Genomic DNA, 10,614 nt, shown 5'->3' on the forward strand with positions numbered 1-10,614 from the left:
AATTAAGATTGAGGGCGCTGTTCAAAAGTAAAAAATACACTTTTTTACCTGTAACTAATTAAGTTTTTGTCAGAATATTTTTTAAATGGTCTTATTTAATAGATAATTACATTTTCTCTATATTAAAGAAAACAAACTTTACATTAAATTAATAGTTCAGATAAATTTACGTTAATTGCCTAAAATCAGCAAATATAACACATTTTAATACATAACAAATACTATTGGATTAAAATTGATTTAATAATTCCTGATTTTATTAACTTTTGCAGACTGAAAACAAACAGTAAAATGGAAAACGCTGAAGAGAAATTTCGGCAATTAAAATCGGATCTCAGTAGACACTATGAAAGGGAAAAATACAGATGGTTGAGATTTTGTCTCTTTGATAACCTAGACATAGGGGACATTACAGACCCACGTTTTATAGGAATGTTCTTATTCAATAGACTCCACGAAGAAGGTAAAATCACGCCGCAGAATGTCAGTCTTCTATTAGATATTGCTAAGGTAACACGCTTAAAGCATGCTGAAGATCTGGTACTTCAGTACATGAAGGATAACAATATTCAAAACACTGGAGACATTTTATCCCCTTACCGAAAAAAACTGTTTCGGGCCTTGAAACAAAGTGAACAATTTGATTTGCAAAGAGTTATTTCTCATTATGGTTTACATACTGAAACGCAAAATATTTGGGATGCAGTTTTACAATTAGAAATCGACAGAGATTTAGAGGATAATCCAGCAAAAATCAAAATATTTGCAAGTCTAGTTGGGAAACGCTCACAGGAAGAACTTTACGGTATGTTTTTACATTTAGACCACTGATTAAGGATTCTAATAGAAACTTGATCATAATTTAAGATTCAGGTTTGATGTATTTGAAGTAGGACTACAATTAGTCTGCATTGATTTTTTATTCATTTGTTTAATATTTCAATATAAAAATAATTATATAGGCCTATTGATATCTATCAAACAATACTGTAAAGATTTTCTCTATATAGAACTAATATGTACGGTTATATAATTCATACATTTCTACACTCATTCAAGGCAATAGTGCGGGGTGCGGTTCATGGTTGATCATGTCCCATATGTGTGATCATGCCACATAAGGGTGATCATGCCCCATAAGTGTGATCATGCCCAATAAGGGTGATCATGTCCCATAAGTGTGATCATGCCCCATGAGGGCAATCATTCCCATAATGGTGGTCATGCCACATAATACGTGTGATCATGCCCCGTAAGGGTGATCATGCCTCATAAAGGCAATCATTCCCCATAATTGTGGTCATGCCCCATAAGTGTGATCATGTTCCATATGTGTGATCATGTCCCATATGTGTGATCGTACCCCATAAGGGTGACCATGTCCCATAAGGGTGATCATGCCATAAAGGGCAATCATTCCCCATAATGGTGGTCATGCCCTATAAGTGTGATCATGTCCCATATGTGTGATCATGCCCCATAAAGGTGATCATGTCCCATAAGGGTGATCATGCCCGTAAGGGCAATCATTTCCCATAATGGTGGTCATGCCCCACAAGTAAAATCATGTCTCCTAAGTGTGATCATGCCCCATAAGGGTGACCATGTCCCATAAGGGTGATCATGCTCCATTATAAGGGCAATCATTCCCCATAATGGTGGTCATGCCCCATAAGGGCGATCATGCCCCATAAGGGTGACCATGTCCCATAAGGGTGATTATGCTCCATAAAGGCAATCATTCCCCGTAATAGTGGTCATATCCCATAAGGGCGATCATGCTCCATGTACTCATGCGATTATCGGTACTGTATCTAGATTTGCCCTGTATCATAGGAATATTTGGTAATACTACATCGTATGTGTGATTCACATGTATCTCGTAGTATCATATACCATAACTTAAGTCTTAATCTAGCCTTACATGATACATGTGATACAAATGAGATGTGATACTTGGCAAATAGTCTGTTATACGGGGTAATGCTTGCTTATAAGTTTTAAACATCTATTTACCACCTTGGAGGTTTTGTGTACGCGCAAATAAATGAACTGAAAAACCTTACAAATATATAACAATGCTGTACTAGTACGGCATAGACATTTTAAATAAGGAATTTAACCAACCGTTGACCTAATAAAACAAAGGTAGTAGGATCGATCTGGATTTTCATTGATCAATAAAACAGTCATATTTAAAAAAATAAATACACCAATGAGAATGTCACAAATAGGAGGTTTTGTGTACGCGCAAATAAATGAACTGAAAAACCTTACAAATATATAACAATGCTGTACTAGTACGGCATAGACATTTTAAATAAGGAATTTAACCAACCGTTGACCTAATAAAACAAAGGTAGTAGGATCGATCTGGATTTTCATTGATCAATAAAACAGTCATATTTTAAAAAATAAATACACCAATGAGAATGTCACAAATAGGTGGATTCAATTTTTTCAATAAAGTGTAAATGCTAAAACTAAAAGAATTTTAAAATAGTTTTTCTATCTTTAGGTGGGGAACTGACTGAAACAACAATGGAGCTGTCCTCTTGTAAAGGAGGAAACAAACTATCACCAACCGATGAAGGTAAGTGTAGGCCTACACACAAAATATTATGAAATATTTTACGCAAAAACGAATAATTGGAGACATAATATGTCACTATCTTTTAAACTATGCAGCGTATTTGAAATAAGGAAAGAAAAATATTCTCCTAAATCAGATTTAAATACTAACACAACTAACAGTAAGACAACTGAACTGTCACATGCTTAAATTGACGTCACCTTAGATGAATATTAAAATTAAAATACCGTATTTATTCAAATAAACGCCTCGGTGCCTTTATTTATTTCCTAGAATAAACGCCCCCACACATGCATTTATACACAATATTGTATTACAACACATTTCTATTATTAGTAGAATTCATTGATTGGCATGATCTACAATTTACCAAGCATTTTGATATTAGTTTTACTATATTTAATCACTTCTCGATATTCATTGTATTATATTTTTTTCATATCTATGAGGTATTTATTTGATTATACATGTTACCGTTACACCCAAACGCAGTGCCTTCTCCGAATAAACGCCTTCCTAAAAACACTCTTGAACAATAAATGTCCCAGTAATTTGACTTTTGAAATGTAAAACTACAATAGCAAAGCAAAATCTATCAGGCTTCGATTGTAAGCACTGTGCCACCTTTTGGTAAAGGTCGAGCGCCTCTAATATTCATATTATTAAGAACTCGTATTCATATCATAACAATTGATGTTGATTTTATTCACCAGCTATCAAGACATTTCTGAAAGAACAACAAAAAGGTTCATATAAAGCTATGAACCTAATGGAATCGGCGGTTTTCGGTGAACAATACAAAGTTGATATTGCAGACGTATTCACAGATCTCACATTACTTCAATCTACAAAAGAAAAACCGGTTGATCATGCAACGAGACTAAATGAAGCTAAACATACAAGTTTGGAAGATGTACTGCAGATTATTAAACCTAAAATGTCATGTAAAGTTCTAATAACAGGTAAAGGGGGGATGGGGAAGACAACCCTTCTCAGGTACATAACCTATAACTGGGCTAATGATAATGATGATACATTTTCTAGCAAAGTATTGTTTCTACTAAATATTAGAGACATAGAGGCAGGAAAGACGATCATAGACAGTATTGTTGATCAAATAAATCTTGTTAAATTTGCTAATGGTATGAAAAAAATATCCAAACAAAACCCTAAAGAATTGATTGAAACTTTCATAATAGAAAATGAAGATGAAATAGTTTTGCTATTAGATGGATTAGATGAGTTAGAGCAAGGTTCTGAAGAACGACTACAGTTGCTGAAATTCGGCCAAAATTACAAGACTACCACATTAATAACATCACGACCTGAAAATATTACAACGTTTGTTGAAAGCTGTGATGTTCATGTTGAAGTTAATGGATTCAGTAAAAAAAGTGTGAATAAATATATTAGGAAATACTTCAATGAAAAGCATGAATTAGGAGAAAGGTTAATTAGTGAATTGTATGATTTCAATTCAAACTATTCATATACAAAACAATCAATGATTGAACTGTGTTCATCTCCTTTGCTATTACTTATGATTTGTAGCATATGGGAAGAATCCGGAGACCTTCCCATTGACTTTTTAGATCTTTTCAAAGAACTAATTTGCTGCACAATAAATCAATTTCTATCCAAAGGATCTATTGGTGTAAACAAATCCAGAATCGCAAATGTTGACAGAATTCCAATTAAATATAAAACTGCACTACTAGCATTAGGCCAATGCATGTATGAAGGATTAAAGAAAAATGTATTGATAATCGACAAGTATGAGTTCACAAATTTGTTTGAGGATGAATCAATAGTAGACTTGGCACTGAAAATTGGATTTGTTTACAAAAAGCCACCACTCAGTAAAAGAGATAGAAAGGAGTTGTTTTCTCCTCCACACAAGCTAGTTTCAGAGGCATTAACGGGGTTTTACCTTGCAAATAAGTGTCAGTCAGGTGATTTGAAAGAGGAAGAGTGTGAAATGTTAAGGTCAAATACATACCTACATATGACAATAATGTTTACTATAGGGTTTCTAGGCGCTGGTGCTGGTAGACTTATAAAACATTGGTTGAAAGTGAAAGCTTTAAGCTTGTATTCAATAGCAAAGTATTTCAGATATGTCAAGAAAGAACATGAAGATTCTGTAATAGAGGAATTAGATGCAACACTATTAAATGTTGATAAAGAAGTCAAAGAAACATTTTCAGATATGTCTGAGTCATTTAGAAATTTTCTATCTATTGATACGAACAAAACGCAAAAATATGAAAATGAGCATTTGGTACAACTTATGAGCAGATGTCAAGTCAAGTGCGATATTTATGAATATTCATATTTAGACTTTCAATTTCTGGATTCTATATTATCAAAGCTTATACAAACAAAAGCTATAAAATCAACAGAAAAATTTTGTGCTATGCTAGTTCATTTATTTATAATCCTACATGGAGTAATCAAGGATAGAAATACGGCTATGGATAATGACATGTTGCTTGAATTTCATTTATTGGTAAAAGACGAAGTAATTGATATCCTTTCAGTAGTAATGGACAATTTTCAATTTCAATATAACTTTGCCGGTGTTTCATTTCATAAATCATATAGTCTAAAATTTATGATTCATTTGTTGAAATTTTCTTCTAACCTGATATATCTTAATGTTCCGTCTGACAGTCTGACAAAGTTGAGAAAACTACTTGTTGATAATATTTTACCACATGATCTACAGCTTCGGCTAGAACCTACTGATTTAAGTGTTATTGATAAGGATTTACTTTTTAAGTTAGTAAATCACACTTCCGATTTCGAATTTACTAAATATAACCTGACAGTTGATCATCTCAGATGTCTTGTAGATGTTTGTTACGAACAAGATATGATATTGACATGGAAAATGTTAAATCTAAGTGGTCTTTACCTATCGTCATTTGAAGTATCGAAATTAGCTTGTTTATTTAAATTCTCTAAAAAATTACAACATCTTGATATGAGTAATTGCCATCTCTCTGGTAGTATCATAAAAGATTTATTGAGTGAATGTGATAAAAACAATGTCGTATTGAAACGTAACATGTTTAACCTAGAGGGAAACAATCTTTCAGATATCGATGATGTTTTACTGTTTAGGTTGTTGAATCTAACTTATGCAGTTCATAACACTTTTAATTGGCATGATTATAGCCTATCTATTGATAATCTGAAAGGACTTATAGATGCCTATATGCACGGTAATTATAGGTTATTTACATGGAAAAGGTTGAATTTAAGGTGGCTTAACCTAGCTTCTATTGAAGTATCAAAATTAGCTTGTTTATTACAATTCTTTCCAAAACTTGACATGAGTTATTGCCAACTTTCAGGTAGTATTGTAAAAGATTTTTTGAATGAATGTGATAAAAACAATGTTGTGTTCAAACCTGGCATGCTTTATTTAAGGGGAAACAATCTTTCAGATATTGATGGTGTTACACTTTTTAAGTTGACCCTAAATTGTTTTATTTATTATGACACTTTAGAATGGCAAGATTATAACCTGTCCATTGATAATCTACAAAGTCTTATAGATACCTGTTGTGAACGTGGTCAGGTATTGACATGGAAAGGGTTGAATATAAGTGGTCTCGACCTATCTTCACTTGGAGCGACAAAATTAGCTAGTTTATTAAAGGTTTCTCCAAAACTAAAATATGTTCATATGAATGACTGTCACCTTTCAGGTGATAATGTAAAAGATTTTTTTAATGAATGTGATAAAAACAAAGTGGCATTGAAACCTGACATGTGTGATTTAAAGGGAAACAATCTTTCAGATATCGATGGTGTTACACTTTTTAAGTTGGTGAGTCTAATTAAGAATGATATCATGCTAGATAATTTTGAATGGCATGATTATAACCTGTCCATTTATAATCTACAAAGTCTTATAGATACCTGTTGTGAACGTGGTCAGGTATTGACATGGAAAGGGTTGAATATAAGTGGTCTCGACCTATCTTCACTTGGAGCGACAAAATTAGCTAGTTTATTACAATTTTCTCCACAACTAAATCATCTTGATATGAAAAATTGCCAACTTTCAGGCAGTATTATAAAAGATTTGTTAAATGAATGTGATAAAAACAAAGTGACATTGAAAACTGAAATGTTTAAACTAAAGGGAAACAATCTTTCAGATATCGATGGTGTTTCGCTGTTTAGGTTGGTGAATCTAACGTATGCAGTTCACACTTTTAATTGGCATGATTATAGCCTATCTATTGATAATCTGAAAGGACTTATAGATGCCTATATGCACGGTAATTATAGGTTATTAACATGGAAAATGTTGAATTTAAGTAAGCTCAACCTAGCTTCTATTGAAGGATCAAAATTAGCTTATTTATTACAATTCGTTTCAAAACTTGACATGAGATATTGTCAACTTTCAGGTAGTATTGTAAAAGATTTATTGAATGAATGTGATAAAAACAATGTGTTCAAACCTGGCATGCTTGATCTACGGGAAAACAATCTTTCAGATATTGATGGTGTTACACTTTTTAAGTTGGTGAATCTAAATTGTTTTATTTATTATTACACTTTTAAATGGCATGATTATAACCTGTCCATTGATAACCTACACAGTCTTATAGATACCTGCTGTGAACATGGTAAGAACTTGTCGTGGATAAGGTTGAATGTAAGTGAGCTCGACCTATCTTCATTTGAAATGTCAGAATTATCTTGTTTATTAAAGGTTTCTCCAAAACTAAAATATGTTCATATGAAAGACTGTCACCTTTCAGGTGATAATATAAAAGATTTTTTGAATGAATGTGATAAAAAAAAAGTGGCATTGAAACCTGAAATGTTTGATTTAAAGGGAAACAATCTTTCAGATATCGATGGTGTTACACTTTTTAAGTTGGTGAATCTAATTAAGAATGATAACATGCTAGATAATTTTGAATGGCATGATTATAACCTGTCCATTTATAATCTACAAAGTCTTATAGATACCTGTTGTGAACGTGGTCAGGTATTGACATGGAAAAGGTTGAATATAAGTGGTCTCGACCTATCTTCACTTGGAGCGACAAAATTAGCTAGTTTATTACAATTTTCTCCACAACTAAATCATCTTGATATGAAAAATTGCCAACTTTCAGGCAGTATTATAAAAGATTTGTTAAATGAATGTGATAAAAACAAAGTGACATTGAAAACTGAAATGTTTGATCTAAAGGGAAACAATCTTTCCGATATTGATGTTTGATGTTCTTGCTTGGTAAATATAATTCATTGTGTTGAATTCACTTTTAAATGGTGTGAATATAGCTTTGTTGACAAGCTGATCTGTCTTGCAGACGCCTGTTCCGAACATGGTAGGATATTAAAATGGAAAAAGGTGAATTTAAGTGGGATTCGTCTATCTTCAATTGGCGTAAACAAATTAGCTTGTTTATTAAAATCTTCTACACAACTGACAGATCTTGACATAAGTGAATGCCACCTGTCAGGTAGTATCTTAAAAGAGCTACTTAATGAATGCGATAAAAACAATGTGGTACTAAAATCTGGTATGCTTAATCTAAAGGGAAACGATCTTTCCGATGCTGATTGTGTTTTACTTTTTAGGTTGGTGGATCTAGGAAGTTGTAGATGGTTGTATCCAGCTTTTAAATGGTGTGATTATTACCTGTCAGTTGATCAGCTAATAAGTCTTACTGATTGTTGTTATGAACATGGTTGGATATTGTATTGGAAACAATTAAACTTAAGTGGGGTTGATCTATCATTATTTGAAGTATCAAAATTAGTTTGCTTATTAAAGCTCTCTCCAAAATTACAAGAACTTGATATGAGCAATTGTAATCTCTCTGGTAGTATTATAACAGATTTATTGAATGAATGTGATAAAAATGGGCATAATGTCTTGAAACATAGGATGCTTCTTAATGGAAACAATCTTTCAGGTATTGACATTGATGTATGTTTTCGCTTGGTAAATCTCCATGCGGTTTTTAAATGGCATGACAATAACCTGTCCATTGATCACTTAAAAAGTCTTGTAGATTCCTGTTATCAACAGGGTAGGGTGTTGAAATGGAACATATTGGATTTAAGTGGGTGCAACCTAGCTTCAATTGAAGGATCAACATTAGCTTGTTTATTGAAATTATCTTCACAACTACAACTTCTTGATATGCGTAATTGCCATCTCTCTAGTAGTATTTTTAAAGAATTATTGATAGAATGTGGTAAAAACAATGTGGTATTAAAACCTGATATGCCTATGCTCCGTCTAAAGGAAAATAATCTTTCGGATATTGATGGCGTTACGCTTTTAAGGTTGGTGCATTTTTGCAGTTTTAGCAACCGTTATAAGTACAATTTTGAATGGCGTGATTATAGCCTGTCAGGTGATAATCTAAGAGATCTTGTAGATACCTGTAATAAATATGGTAGGAATTTGACATGGAAGAGGTTAAATTTAAGTGGGTGTAACCTAGCTTCAATTGAAGGATCAACATTAGCTTGTTTACTAAAATTTTCTCCACATCTAGAGCGTCTTAATTTGTCCAATTGCAATCTTTCAGGTGGTATTATTTTGTATGTACTGAATGAATGTGAACGGAATGGAGTAGCATTGAAAATTAATATGCTAAATCTGATTGGTAATGACCTTTCAGATATCACAGATGAAATATCAGTTGCTAAATTTAAATGGGTACAGAGTAATGATGAAAGCTGAGAGATGTAGAAATCTCAAAATAATAGATAATGTATTTACGGCTATACAGTATATACGGTATACTCTATTTCTAAATTTCTAAGGTCATAAAAAGTCAACTCAAATAATGTTGATATGCAGTGACAAAGTATTATAACAATTTTAACTGGGTTTAAATTTGGAGATTGTCAACAAAAAGAGGTAAAGATTCCTCAAGTGTTTTTTGTTTGTTTTTAGTGTGTAAATCATATAAATGATACAGTATTTTCATAACATGACAGTAGTAATAGTAGTCAATGTACTTCCACAACCTGCATCTTTAACGTTGGTGCAAATTTATATTTTAAGTTGTTTTTGTGGAAAATGCTATTGTTAATTTCCTGGTGAAATGTTTTATTCTATTTTTTGTACTATCCGAAATAAAGGAAATGAATGAAATGAATAACCATTTTTTATTTGTAGATAACATGTTAAGTATATCATAAAATGAAACATATGCTACTATATCTTAATTATTACTTTTTAATGTTAAAATTAATTAGTTATAGGTATTTGTAGTTAAAGATCTATTGTCCCTTGAAACACAAAAAATGAAAAAAAAAATATTCTAAATATAAATTGGCCATATCAAAGTAATATTAAAGTTATTCACTTTAAGTCGAAAATTCGAGGCAAAAACAACAAGTTTACGTAATTAACAGGTAAATTAATTTGATTACATTTCGTCTGGAAAATCGTCACAAGCGAAAGTAAACAAAGATTTCAAACCATTAGTATGCATTATGCATGATGCTAATTAGGATTGTTTGCAACTCGTCGCGGTTGGGAAGGTGTTTTCACACAGATCACGAAGAAGTTTTATGATTGTACATACAGAGTAGCCAAACAAGCGCGTTGCATTATGAAATATGTTTTGATCGAAAACTTTGACTGGAAGTCAAAGTTATTTTTTGAACAATTTCGGTTAAATTATTTTTTTTTTCGACTAATTTTTGGTGAAAGTTAATAACTATTATGATACTTCAAAATGACCCACTATTTTCGGAATTAAAAAAAAAAAAGTTGTTGTTGAATTAGTCAAAGGGACAATACATCTTTAAATATCGGTAAATTATGTAGTTTTATTTCTATACTGTAGAGATCACAAGTTTACAATTAAATCATGTTTTGTATTATGTTGAAGAGATTATTAAAATGGATGAAACATAAGAATATTAATAAGAATTGTTTCGTTTGTTGTAACTTTCATTTTTTAAACCATACCATACTGTAAATTCATAACTTGATTCATGATGTTTTAATTATGAAT

This window comes from Antedon bifida, chromosome 5 (assembly GCF_963402885.1).
Source record: "Antedon bifida chromosome 5, ecAntBifi1.1, whole genome shotgun sequence".
Lineage (NCBI taxonomy): Eukaryota > Metazoa > Echinodermata > Crinoidea > Comatulida > Antedonidae > Antedon > Antedon bifida.